Source organism: Nycticebus coucang, chromosome 5, assembly GCF_027406575.1.
Source record: "Nycticebus coucang isolate mNycCou1 chromosome 5, mNycCou1.pri, whole genome shotgun sequence".
Lineage (NCBI taxonomy): Eukaryota > Metazoa > Chordata > Mammalia > Primates > Lorisidae > Nycticebus > Nycticebus coucang.
The window spans coordinates 88,824,588-88,839,056 of NC_069784.1; the positions used below are offsets into that span (position 1 = coordinate 88,824,588).

At 43.7% G+C, this 14,469-nt stretch overlaps 1 protein-coding gene across 3 annotated transcripts in view; it reads right to left on the minus strand.

Moving 5' to 3' along the window:
* The window catches only part of FYN (FYN proto-oncogene, Src family tyrosine kinase), a 218,575-nt gene that overhangs the window by 174,017 nt on the left and 30,089 nt on the right, over positions 1-14,469 (minus strand). For all 3 annotated transcript variants that reach the window (XM_053591174.1, XM_053591175.1, XM_053591173.1), the window contains exon 2: positions 8,528-8,567. The gene's annotated coding sequence lies outside the window, so the exon portion shown is untranslated. The remainder of the gene's footprint in view (positions 1-8,527; positions 8,568-14,469) is intronic.

Below are 14,469 nucleotides of genomic sequence, written 5' to 3' on the forward strand. Positions count from 1 at the left end.
ACATGGATTTTATTTTCTGTACAGGCTATCTCCTGCATATGTTTAGGATTGTTTTGGGCAGTTTTTTTTTTCCTCTTTTTTTTTATTGTTAAATCATAGCTGTGTACATTAGTGCAATCGCCTGTAATTAATGATCTTTAAAATTTTTCTCTGCACACGTAAGATCCTCTTGCGGCACACCGGTTGAAAACTAATGCTCCAGAGTGACAGATCTTAGCTTCAGAGCACCTTGACGTCAGCAAGGCACTCTAGAGTCACTCAACAACATATCTGAGCAAGCTCGAAAATCCTGGACCAAGTGACGATTCAGTTTGGTGGACTCAGAATTGACTGAATGGCCAGGCGAGGGCCCTAACATCACAGAACAGCAAAATTGACCTGGAGGGAGTCCCTGGTACAGAGCTTTGCATGCTTTCATCCAGATATGCCTGAAGAGTTCACAAATAATTCACAGAGATTTTACAAGATTTCAATAGGCTATAATGACAGCCACAGCTGACCAAAACATCACACAACCCTCCCCTTAATTAACAGACAAAATCCTGCTCCTAATTATAAGAAAACAGCATGTCTGTGCACACGCATGAGTACTCATGCACATGGAGAGTAGTATCGCCTGCCTTCCACCCTCCAATCTGCTCAGCTGGGAAAACTCACCCCATTTATGACTTCTGCCAGTGACCCTGTCCCTCAGCTCTGGGTGGGGTAAGCTCTAGCTCATACCAATTTTATGACTCTGACCTCAGAGCAGGGCTTTGTTTTACTCTTCCGGCTTAAGCTCCTGTCCTGGGCCCTACCCCATTTTCAGTAGTTGACATCAGAACTCCTTTCTGTGGACTGGACTCCGCATTAGCTCCCTGACTGGAGTCCCTGTACCCCTGCACCTCTCATCTGAATCCAAACCTTCTCAACCAGACAATTGCGCTGCCAAACATCTGCCCATCTAGACAGGCACCTATAGTAGAGTTCCCCTAGGCCATGCCTTACCAGATTATCCAGCCACCTCCTGTTTACTGCCTGATGCTGGTACCATCCCCAGGAGCACACCCCATCCTAGAGGTCTACTACACATTTTGTTTTCTGGATCTCTGTTTGTTCTATATTCTGAATCCCGAGCTGATCCCACTCTGCTACTGACAGAGATCCAGATCTTCTATGTGGAGAGAGGGCAAGAGATGTGTTTAAAGCAATTCACATGTAAGAAGTCCTAAAGATTTTTATCAGACACCAACTCAATGCGAGCTGAAGATATGATGAAATGACTAAATTAGAGATATAGTCTTGATCTGCTTTAGTGTAGCATCTACTGATGCAGAAAACAAGTGCTTCCCCCAAAACCTCACATGACCCTCACTCTACACTGGTCAAGCCACCTTCTAAAGTATTGTGTTCATGTCTGAGTACCTATTTTCAAAAGATAATGATATAAAGGGAACGTCTCCAGGAGGGTGACCAGAATGACAGATACTAGCTAATATGAGAAAGCTGTAAAAACCAGAGCTCTTGACCTAGGAAAGGAGAATTTTCAGGAGGATTTTCAGGTACCAAAAGGCTCTCAAATGAATGATGAGGCTTCTAATTACAAGAGACAGCTTGGGGGTGTGCAGGAACGCAATAGAAGAGGTAGACTAGAGCTTTGCTTGTACCATCTCTGCTCCTGGCTTGGGTAATCCTGCATCTCCAGGCTCAGTTTCCCCCTAAGACAGGGAGGGTATGATTTCCAAGGCCTTCCTACATCTAAAAGCCCGTAATTCCTCATCATTCCATAAACCTCAGTCTGGGAAAGAAGACGGGCACAGCTTTGCCTGTTCTGAGACCAGGGGAAGAGAGTCATTCTTAGATCTTCTCAGTGGCCTCTTTCAGGAGAACTAACAGGAGTGAAATAATGAATGAAACATGTGATTTCAAGCTTTATATCTTAGTAAATGAAAAAAAAAATTCAAAAATAGGAGTGGTAGGCAGAAAAATACCCCCCAAAATATATGCATTTCCTAATCCTTACACTCTGTAAATATTACCTTATATGGCAAAGATGTGAAAAAGTTAAGGATTTTGAAAAGAAGAGCTTATCCTGGATTAGCTGGCAGGCTCTCAAAGTGTTCTTGTAAGAGAAATGCAGAAGGAGATCCCATAGAGACGCAGAGGAGAAGGCGATGTGAAGGCAGAGACTGGAGTGACAAGGCTACAAGTCAGGAAACCCTGATGCCACCAGAGAGCCTTTGCATGGCACCTGGATATTGGGCTTCTTACTTCTGAAACAGAAACTATAAATCTCTGCTGTTGTAAGCCACTAACTTTACGGTAATTTGTTTGGCAGCCATAGCAAACTAATAAAGGTTTTTTGCTTAAATAAAATTTTGTTATGGGCTAAAAGTAGGCGGTAATAACTTGTAGGGAAAAGCTTGAATTTTATATATTTTCATGGTCTATGCCATACCAATCTCAGAACAAGTGTGGCTCTGTTCTTAAAAATGTTTAGGGGCAGGCCAGGCGTAGTGGCTCACACCTGTAATCCCAGCACCCTGGGAGGCCAAAGTGGGTGAAATGCTTGAGCTCAGGAGTTCAAGACCAGGCTGAGCAATAGTGAAAGCCTGTCTCTACTAAAAATAGAAAAGCTAGCCAGGCATTGTGGCAGGTGTCTATAGTCCCAGCTACTCGGGAGGCCGAGGCAGAAGCGTTGCTCAACCCTAGACTTTGAGGTTGCTGTGGGTGATAATGCCATAGCACTCTCTACCCAGGGCAAAAGAATGAGACTCTGTCCAAATAAATAAATAATACAATAAAAACAAATGTTATGGGACAGTGACAAAAGCATCCTTTACCATTCTTTATAATACTGTATTAATAACTTCTCCTTCACACGTAATTTCAGAGGACACTAAGTCTATGAAAGGCAGATGGCCAAATGACTCCAACCTCTACCCAGCGAGCCTGGCTGCAACGAAGCACTTTACCCAGCATCTCAAGGCTACAGGAGAAAGCTTCCACGTAAAAACAAATGGAACAAAGTACGGAGGTGAGAGCTTGTCTGATTCTCCATTGTCACGTGGGCAGCATTTCTCCCCACTCTCTCCTGGCAACATCCAGCTCTTCTCTTATGAAATGATGAACACTGCTGAGATGAGGCCTATAATAAAATGATCTCCAAGTCTTGGAACCAGCAATGGAAAGAGAATGAGAGTCACACAGGCATCCCTTACTCCCACCGCTTGCAAAATGCCACCCCTGGGTGTCACTCTCACACTGTCACAGGGGAACCACCTTCCAGGGCCAGGTCAGGGTTAAAAGCTGATTCTTTTTTCTAATTGTTCCTTGATAAAACCATTATGCTACTTTTAAATTTAGAAATAAGAGAGAAAGTCTTTTCAAATTCAGTGACGGGAAAACGAAAGATGCATACAAAATTGCCGGTTAAATTACATGAGGCTGATAAAGATTTATTTGTCTTCTGCTCGACTGAGCTTCAGAATAAGACAACATCCACCATGGAGAAGAAAGAGAAGGTGCTTCAAGTCTGAGATGCACTTGTGGATCTTCCTACTCCTAGATATTAGTTCTGGGGCCAATCCATGTCTGTTGAGCTCCATTTTCCTCATATACAATGGAGTGAATGAATAGGAGAAGACGTTTTTAGTGGCTGGCCCATGGGTGCTCATTAATGTTCATGGAATCAATGAATTAACCATTCTGTATCCAGGACTAAACAAGCCACTCCAAATTGTTCAACTCTTTCCATGAATCACAATGAAAATATTTTTATCTATAACTCTTCCAGATCAGTCATCAATATCTTCCTGTGTTTATAATATCTAGGAAAAAGGTTTTTTTTTTTAATCTTAGAAATTGAAATTGGCAGAGGGCTTGTTTTTTCTTCTTAGACGGTAGCACTTTGTTTTACAATCCAGAGATTTATGTAAAAGAAAGTTGGTCGGTTGTTACGGATGAGGTGTAACAACTACTTTTGGTTGCCTTTTGGTCTAAAACAGAACTTTAACCATGTTCTTTCCTCCTAAACACACACATGCTCACTCTCTCTTTCCCTTTCTCTCACTCTCTTTCCCCATTTCAAAGCCATTCCCATTCCCTGATCCCTAGTCACCAGCAAAGCAGGCTGCGTGAAACGTGACCCTTACTCAGAGGTACTCCAAGGCTGGGGTCATTCCATGGCCCAATCACCAGCAGAATGGGTCAGTCTATATATGAGTTTGAGGCAGGGAGATGGAGAATGTCTGCCAACTTGGTCTCCTATAGTTAGTGGACTGGCAGCCCTAAGTGCGCACTTCAGGGAGGGCCTGCGGGACAACTCCCACCTGCACACCTCTGCACGTGGAGCAGCCCTCTCCCATCCGCTCTGCCTGAGACCGCAGCACCCAGCACCCTCCCCACCCCCATTCAGAAAGCAGTGGCTTCCTCACATGGCAGGGAGCTGAGTGCCTGCTGTTGTCTTCTCCTCCTCTTCACTCCCTCTCCCACGTCCCTAAGTACACACGGTGTACGCACGGTGAGGGGGTGAACCCCCTAAGTACACACGGTGAGGGGGTGCATTCAGATTCACACTGGAGAGACATCCTCAAGCCATCCCAGCAATCAGCATCTTGAAGCCTTAGATAGCATATGAACACTCCAGACATGCTGACCCCTGGAAATCCTATTCCCTTTTTCCCAGGTAAAGTGTGTATGAACTACATTTTCTACCTCTTGCCAGCTGTGTAGGCATCACCTGCACACAGCTCGAAAGCCTGATTCCAGATGCAGCCTGAAATCTTGAAAAGTCAACTGTTTAGAACTAGATTTTTTTGTCCCCATGAGACTATTAGCCCCTCAATAAGAATCCAGGATATTTTTATCATTTCTCTTGGGACTTATTACAACCAAAGAAACAGTGAAAAATAGAGCAACTTCCATGGACTTTCTATATTTATAGACCTACACTTTTCAAGGGACTTGCTCAGAGGAAAAAGAAACAATTCTAACACAGGTGGCAATTCTATTTTCTTTTTGAATGACAATCCTCGTTTTGGAAGATCTCTATGTCTGTCAAACAGGCTGCAGTATTTATGGCCATATTTGTGGCCTGAATACAGCTGTCAAAACCCAGCAAACCACTCGAATAGCAATACAGGAATTCTTGGTCTCACTAAAACTGCAGAAATGACAGAGGCCTCTCTCACAGCAGGCGCTGAAATACTTTTAACAACATTAGACAAAGGTCATCCAGGATGCATTAAAATTAAACTTTCTAGTCAGCCCTTTCAGAGTAGTTATGACCACAGCAGATGTTATTTTAATCAAATCCTTTAAATCATGATTTTAATTACTAAATAGAATGACTCAATTGAATCAGCTTTTTACACACAAAAAGTGCAAACTTTTATTCTAATATACATGGCTTATGTAGTTTTCAAAATTTAGATGAGTCTGGGTTTCACCTCTAGAACCTTTATACATTTAAAGCAGTGATTTACAGAAACCATACTGAGAACTGTTTTGCTCAAGAATTCCAGAAAATTCTGTGCAAAAAAAAAAAGCTCTTTTACTGTTTGCCTTGTGCTCTTCCAGCTTCTCCTTCTTTTATCTTTGGATTCTCTTTGCTTGCCAAGATTACTTCATTCTTAACAATTACCTATTCATTTGTCTGCTTGAAATTTTGCACTTTTGGAGAGAAAGCCAAGAAGTGATTGTGTTATCTCCATATAATGCTATTAACAAGCATGGTTTCCACAAATAAAATCCCTAGACGGAGAAGAGAAGCCATGTTTTCTGGGTGCACGGTAAGAGGTTGTTTTTTTGTGTTTTTTTTTTTTGTACTTTGCCTCCTACCAAAGTGGCTTTCTCTGGCTCTCATTACCCCTTAGTTTGGTCATGTGTCACTCACCTCACATCCTCAGTCAGCACTTCCAGAGGGCCTGCTAAGGCAGGCACTAGACTTGGCATAGGCAAGGATTCTGACCTCACAAAGTTACAGCTCAAGGGAGCAGAGAGATTTGATAGTTATTGTATAAATTAACTATACAATTACAGCAATGGCTTTGAAGAAGTACCTGGTGATGTGCAACCCCATCCAGACTAGGAGCTTGGGGAATGATCAAGGAAGATCTCTCTAGAAAGAGACATTGCTTTCTTGTTAACTTACAAATGTAAATTCCTAGGTAAAGTGAGGTATGGGAAATAGAAGGCTCTGGACCCAGACAGATCTCATTAGAATCCTAACTATAATCATGGTGCCTTGGATAACTAACTCCTCGTAAGTAAGGGACATGGCTCCTTCACAGGATTGTCACAGTGGTTAAGTGTAATGTAGACAAGGCACTCCATGTACAGAAGTTCAATAGACTACAGGTATTAATATAGAATTTATGCTGACTTATCTTTGACATGCTGAAATAAAAAGCTACTTTTCCACAACGAGTTCTGTCTTTACAAAAAGTTCAGCTAAAGAAGAAAACTCAAAAATCCATTTAAAAAGCAAACACTATAACTTAAACAATTTTCTCCACGCAGGTTAGCCAACGGGTATCATTTACTTAAATAATGGAGGCATGCCCTACCTATACCAGGTTCTTCTTGGCAAATACATAAACACCCACAAAAAGAAAAGTTGATACATCTGTGCTCAGCAGCCTTCTATCAGCATTAGGAAAACGTTCTAGAAGTGGAGGTTTTGAACCAAACTTTTTAAAACACCAAACTCCCTGAAGGCGGTTAAGTGTTTTTCAGGTCATTAACTACTGGACAGAGAGGGTCCAGGCAGAGCCCTGCAGAGGCAGCTCAGATTCACTCAGTCCAAGAAGCATTTCCACCTCTCCTCAGCTTCTCTTCCTCTGGATTCCCTCAGGACTTAAAAACACCCCCAGGGCCGGGTCAGTCATACTTAACTGTTTTGCTCCTTTGTGAGACACCTATTTCTACCTTCAGTCCCAATCCAGGGCTGGCCTTATCTAGCACTTTTTAGACTTGGGGCCAACAGCACTTTTTCAATTTTGGTACAAGACCCAAGTCAGGGGGAAAAAAAAAAAAAAAAGCACTAGCAGTTTGCTAAGAAAAATGACTCCGAGAGAAAAAATGATTTGCCTAAAGTCTTACATTGAGTTAGCAGCAGGACTAAATCATCCTCCTAAGGCCCCACATCCCCTTTACTAAGCTCTATTATACCAGCCTGGCATTGGGCCGGTACTGGGAACCCAAATTAGCAGACCTGCCCCTGCTGTGCTTGTAGGATTCACTCAGACTGAGTTGGACAGGGAAGGGCAAATCTCGCAGCCTGGGGCAAACACCAAGGGTTTCCTGGTCTGCCACTGCAGGTGTTCCTCAGAGGCTCCAGCCCAGCCCAGTTTGCTGAGCTCCCATGGGGCAGAGCCTTTGCCAACCCCTGGCATCTGCTGCCCAAACCTAAGTGCACAAGGACTCTAAAAAGGCTACCTCTGCTTTGCCCTGCCTAGAGCCTTTTTATTTCCCCCAAGTCCCCCTGGTGTGCATGAACTAAAAAACCCATGACTGAGAGGAGACCACAGGCCATCTATTCTGCAGAAGCCAGAGGCCTACATGAGGTGCTTTTAGTACAACAACGTTTGAGAGATAATGTACTTCTTAAAACAAAGATGCAATGGCTCTGTTTCATGGAGAAGAACCTCTTCTGTGATCAAATCAAAATAAGCAATAACTCCATGTCATTCTCAGATGAAATGGCAGCCCCTGAGTGCCCAGGGAGTTGAGGAATGTAACTCAGAACAGTTGAAAAATTATACCCAAGGTACTGTGGTTGGACAGAGAAGAACAGGACGCCCAAAGTAGCCAGTGAGAGCTGCTTCCATTCAGGAAGTAGGGAATGCAAGGCCTAGGGGAGAGAGAGGTACAGGCAGAAAAGACTGAACACTCTCTCCATCACAGAACTTTCCTGGGTGGCCCTCAGCCTGAGCATCTGGAGCCCCTTTGCACAACTCTACCAGAATGTAGCATAATTACCTGAGTCCCTGTCTGTCACACTTACTTTTGTCTCGACACAGTCCAGCATGGTGTCTAATACCCAGTTTTGGTATCTAACACCAAAACTGTTCAGTGAATGAAAGAATGACCTGTCACATAGTGGCTGCAATTCAAAGGGACAACTAAAGCACAGGGGAGCAACCACCTGACATTGGAGGGAAAAACAACAATGACTAAAGAGGACCTCTTTTGACCAGTCTGAAGACGGAGCACTCCTCATCCTTCACCAGCCTGAAGGCTCAGCAGCGACGGGACAGCTGTTCCATTCTATTTCTGGGGTGGGGAGACATAACTTACAGCTAAAGCATATGTTCCCATAATTCCGAGAATTAAGTGTTACAACTAAGGGAAGAGGAAAAATAGTTGGAACACCTAAATGTAAGATTTCTATTTCATATACCAGTTTCATCTTCAACCTCTCTTACAAACTTATGAAACTCAGAATCACAATCCCAAATTGAAAGTGGACTTCGTCCTGGTTGTAATGGAAAATGCTTTCTAATTAACAAGGCATATGCACTCAGCATAAAACTTGGTAACTTACTTTTTCCACGTCTAGATCAGCATCCTGTTTCTTCAAAAAACTGTAGAAGAAAAAGAAAATAGTGAGGCATCAAAAGAGAACCAAGTACTCTCTGCTTGTAAACCACCCACAAAGCACCACCATAGAATTTCCATTTGTTGCAGACAATCAATTTGCCTAGAAATTTTTTCTCGTTCACACAATTGTTGCTAAGTCACAGTTGCCACAGACACCTGCCTGGAACTGCAAAGACCTGGCCCTGTACCACCAAAGGAAGCCAGCATGAGATTTTAACTTTCTGGAGCCAGAAAAAATAAAGACGGAGGCTTTGAGTGTGTACACACACACACACACACAAAAAAACACATACACTCTTCCATTCTTCAGCGTCTTTACAAGTCATCCACACACAATAAAATTGCATCTTCCAAGGTCTTATTCAACTTACCTCTTGGATTAAATCACCCTAACTCCCAGCCCCTATCTGCTCTAGTTCCTATTGGTCTGTGGGTGGGCTGCACAGTCAAACAGCCTTCTGGGGATGGCCCCTGTTTCCCATCAGCTGGGCTTCCCCTCTTTGGGAGGTTTGCCAACCCACAGGCATGCGCCAACTTGTCCATGAACTCCAGCCCCAGGATTACCTTAGAACCTTGAGCTAAGCCCCCAAGCCATGTACTGATTCTAACAGACACTCATGCTCACGTCCCATTAACCGTACAGTGCCAGGGGCAGGATGGCACATTTCCAGTCTGTTCATACACTCTGCCTACAACCTGCCAATGCTACTATACCTCATTTATTATTTGCAATTTTAACTGCTCGAATAAAGCTTCAGTTTTAATAAGATGTCTAAAGAGAATAATAAAAATGGTTGAATGGAATTACATTGACTTCAATATGTTAGGGCTGAAAGTGAGGTTTGAGTTAAGGAATCTAAAAAAAAAAAAAAAAAGACAGAAACAATTTTTCCCATCTTAGTAGAGACTCTCAGCTTTTTCAATATGACTCTTAGTATCTTTCTTCCTAGTCCCCTGTTTAAAACTACTCCATATAAATTACTAATCCCACCAAAACATCCCCTCCACACAAACATGAATTTTTACACTGTTTGAAAAGATGCACAATGAACACTAACATCTTTATTTTATGTAATCAAAGATGATTCCAATGAGAGAAAGTAAAAATGACCACAGGGAAGTGAATTAGAAACATGTATGGTTCTCTACAGATGGGCATTCCAATCATGAACTCACTGCAGACAAGCAAGAGAACCACCATCATGTTGAAGAGACAGAAAGTGCTAATAACAACAAGCACAACACTACGGCCTGTGCTTTAGCAATGCATATCCATCCTTTTCTGGCTCCTGCGACATGCTGTCCTGTCCTAACTAAGGAGACACTTCCAGGCAATATTCTATGCCTTTTCTTCTGGCTAACCCACCTAGACACTGCTGAGCTGTACAGAATGGGAATGCTGTTTGTGCAGAAATTTTAATGTGCTTCCCTACCATCAGAAAAGTGCGATTCAGTACCATGAGACGCTTTATCAAAGGACCATATATACAAATAGAAGTTTTCCATTCTCAAACACTTCTATAGAGGTTTAAGAAAATTGTTGGTCTGATTTATAGGTCACAACAAGGAATTTTCTACCTGAAAGGTGAAAGCAGAGCAGAAGTGCTCTGCTACAGAAAGAGCACTTGGACATTACCCTTTGCCAACATAAGGAAGAAACCTAATGCTCGTCTCATGCACACAGTGTAACTACAGCTACACAGGAGGCCTGATTCGCAACGGATTCTGAAAGGCTGAGCCTTCACTCCACAGCGTGTTAGCAACCAGTACCAATAGGAAAACTGAAAACCCACTTGGAGCTGCTGACTCACTACTGCACCAGGAGTGTTATCTATCCATCCATACATACAGCATCATCCAATTTCTTTTTTAGGCTTACGAAACAGATGGAGTTAACTAATAAAGTCTATATATGTATCATTGTGCAGCCATAAACCAAAAGGAGAATACCACAGCTTTAACTTTAAGAACTCTCAATAAGAATGGCTTGAGATATTTTTAGGCAGCAGCTCCATTGTTTCAAGAGGATATGGTTGGACAAAACAGAATTGCCTAGAAGTAAAATTTAGATGGTAATGCCATCTAGAATAAAGACTGGCATTTCCTTTTAAGACCATGTATATCTTTTTAAAATAAAGGCTGTGTTTCTGAAAAGTTGGAAATAAGTAAGTTTTGGCTATTGAATATTTAAGAAAAATAAAGACACTTTTTATTTAAATGATTTTTAAATATCATTTTTTTAAAAACTGACCAATTTTTCTCCTAATTTATCTTTATTCTAAATCTGACTTTTTTTTTTTGAGACACAGCTTGCTGCAACCTCAAACTCCTGCGTTCAAGCAATCCTCCTGCCTCAGCCTCCCAAGTAGCTGGGACTAAAGGTTCCTGCCACCATACCTGGCTAATTTTTCTATTTTTAGTATAGATGGGGTCTTGCTCTTGCTCAGACTGGTTTTGAACTCACGGCTTCACGTGATCCTCCTGCTTCAGCCTGCCAATGTGCTAAGATTACAGGCACTGGCCACTGCACCTAGCCCCTAAATTTGATTTTTGAAAAATCCAAGGCTTAAGGGAAAATAGGCCTCTCCCCCTTCACCCTGCCTCCACGTGCAAATGTGCCCATATGTGTACAGATACAGATATGTATATGTAGTTATACAGACATTTAAAATTGTTGTCTAAGTATTCCATTGTAGAATTTGGGGGAAAAGAGCATTTTCCATGCTTTTATTCTTCCTGCTGAAGTGGTACTGATGTTTTATTTGAGAAACATGATGGAAGTGACCCAGATATCCCCGTAGAAAAGGCTGATCCATAAATGTTGTGAATGTGTGGTCAACTGAAGAAATGGAAGCCAAAATCTAAGATCTCAGCCAAAAGTGAACTACTCTCAAGTTTAAATCAGACCAGCCCCCCGATCTTTGAGAGAACACACACATGTTCTACAAACACCACTGAGAAGTCCTCAACTTTGAGCTGTCTCCAGCACCCGCTGCTTTGTTTCCAAATGTCCATGGACACCTTCCCCTGAACCTCAGGACGGGACAGAGCAGGCAGGGGACTAACCGGGAGGTCAAGGAGCACTGGCCGCATGCTCAGACGATGGCAAGAGACTCGGTGGTGCTGCAGGGCACGGCGGAGGCCAGGAGGGCAGGATGCTGGCAGGAGAAAGGTGGGGAACGAGGGCAGACTGGGAGAGAGGGTATACACTAGCTGAGAAGTCAGCAGATGCAGGGGCCCACGTCTGCACTGTTACCATCGTGTTTCAACCTGCCTCTCTCTCAGGAAGGGGTAGAAAAAGAGATGCAGTCCACAGTGCCCTCCTCCCGGCAGTGGGCTCCGCATCATCACACGGATCTCACCAACCCTACCGGGTAAGTATAATTCTCTCCTAATGGGCCTTCAGGGTCAAGCACTAAACTGCTTTTCCAGTTTTGTTTGTCTTTGCCCACACTTGGCAAGCAGGACTAAATTTCCTCCCTGCTTGTTCCTACCAGGGCCTATTTTATGTATCCTAAGGTCAGTCAGCTCACTGGTGGCCAGGAAGGGGCCGGGCTTGGTGTCTACAACACACAGGGGTCGTACCATCTCTGCTGAAGCGTGAAGAGAGGTGGTGACAAGGAACTAATGAACCTGCACCAAATCAAGGCTTCCCTCCACCCTTCTGCATTGAGGCAGTGGCGGTGGGGGGGTGTGTATAAATCCAGAGTGCAATGCACACAACACATCTGTCCCTGAAGATGACCTTCCTCTTTAAATTTAATCCCACATCTTAAGCTTTAAATAAATGATAGCAATCCAATCTGGAGATTCTGCTATTATTTCTAACATTACCCAGAGATTCTTATTATTTGAAAAAATATGACTGAGAAACTGAGATTCAATACATTAGGGTCATAATCATACCTCACACAAGATGAAGGAGATTTAAGGGCCATGATAAATCCAAGATTTAAATCATGGCTTGGGCTTTTATTTGATCATTTAAAAAATGGAAGATGGAGAGAAAAATGAGGTATACTTTTTTTTTTTGGCAACAGTATCTTCTCTATTTCAAATTCAACCCCTTTTACTACTTGCAAAAGGTTCAATATATTCATTGACCTGCCAAGAAACATCTGTACATTGCTGGCCACGTCTTCACATATTCACATCTGAATGGCTTCTTTCTGCTCCAATGATCACAGCTCTATTCAACCACAACTAAAGTGAGAAGCCCGGAGCTGTACGTGGTGTGATGTCAGTGCAACTGAGGATAAGATAGCCATTTGATAGCAACTTCCATATCAAGCATGTCAACAGGGACAAATGTTCCTTCGGTTATTCTTAATGTTGGATCCGAGGCACAAAAAAGACAAGGCAGGGCCAGACTCTGCCTATTTCCGAAGAAAGCTGAGATCCACAGAGAGTACACACAGAAACTCCTCACTGCTCCCTGGCCCACTGCCTGATGCCTGGGAACAGGCCTTACTCTCAAGGCTCCCTGAGGCCTGCGCAGCTGCGGACAGACATGCAGTGTGTGGGACCATCCCCGCTCAGGGTCACCACGATCCCCTGTGTGCCCAACAGCTGGATCAGGCCCCCGCTCAGACAAGGCCTTTGCTGTGGGGTATTCCTCACTGCCCTGTTTCCCCAGGAAAGATGTATTTTCCTCTAGCCATTCATTCTGGTCCCAGACTAGCTAATCCCCCGGTGTCCTCCTGCATGCACAAACCTTCAAACGAGGCTAAAGACAGTGGCAACTGCAACCTCTTCTGTCTTACCTGCCCATTGTCAAGATGCAGTGGTAAGTGAATATTCAAAGTGGTGGGGGGCAGAGAGCACTGACAGGCTGGTACTAGACACAGCCACCCCAGGGGCATCCTCAGCAACTGGCACCAAGGTGAACGTGTCTAGTCTAGACTCATCTGGTCTAGACAGAAGGGCCTTCTGTCTCCCACACTGGGGACACGGAGCGGCACACAGCTCGTGGTATATGTACTTGGTACTACGTGTACGACCCCATTCTTATTTATTCCATACAAGTGTTTATTTTGCCAAAGATAGTACATGTTCATTGAAATTTGGAAAACGTGAAACCTGTTGTGACACTGCAGCTTTTCCTTTTGAGTCAGTTTTTCTATGCAAAGATAAATGCCACCATCCTATCCCCGAACTTCACAAAGGAGAACACACACAGCAACCAAAAGGAGGGGGGACTCCAAAGAACAAAGTCCCTACGACCATTAGTGGCAGGGTCTCTTTCAATTAGCGAGGTGTACAATGTAGACTCCACCCCTTAATCATGCCCCTCACCACTGGCCTATGAATCTCTAAATTGTAGAATTTTGGCTCGGCACCTGTGGCTCAAGCAGCTAAGGCACCAGCCACATACACCTGAGCTGGAGGGTTCAAATCCAGCCTGGGCTCGCCAAACAACAATGACAGCTGCAACCAAAAAATAGCCGGGCGTTGTGGCGGGTGCCTGTAGTCCCAGCTACTTGGGAGGCGGAGGCAGAAGAATCGCTTGAGTTCAAGAGTTGGAGGTTACTGTGAGCGGTGATGCCACAGCACTCTACCCAGGGCAACAGCTTGAGGCTCTGTCTCAAAATAAATAAATAAATAAATAAAAATAAATAAAATGTAGAATTTTGGCCACAGCCAGGGGGGAAGTAGTTGGCTTAGAAACCAAGGTCCATCCCTAGCTCCTCTATTTATTTGCCCTGTGACTGTGTGGGAGGGCCTGCAGCAAGGGTCACATATTTTAAAACCCACAGGGGCCAGGTAGGTAACAAGAGTGAACAGTGCAGGTGAGATGAGGCACGGGTGAGCTGAAGAACCGCTTCCAAGACGACAGTCACAACACTGCATGGGCTGACTGTCATCATTAGAGAATGCAGGTTCAGT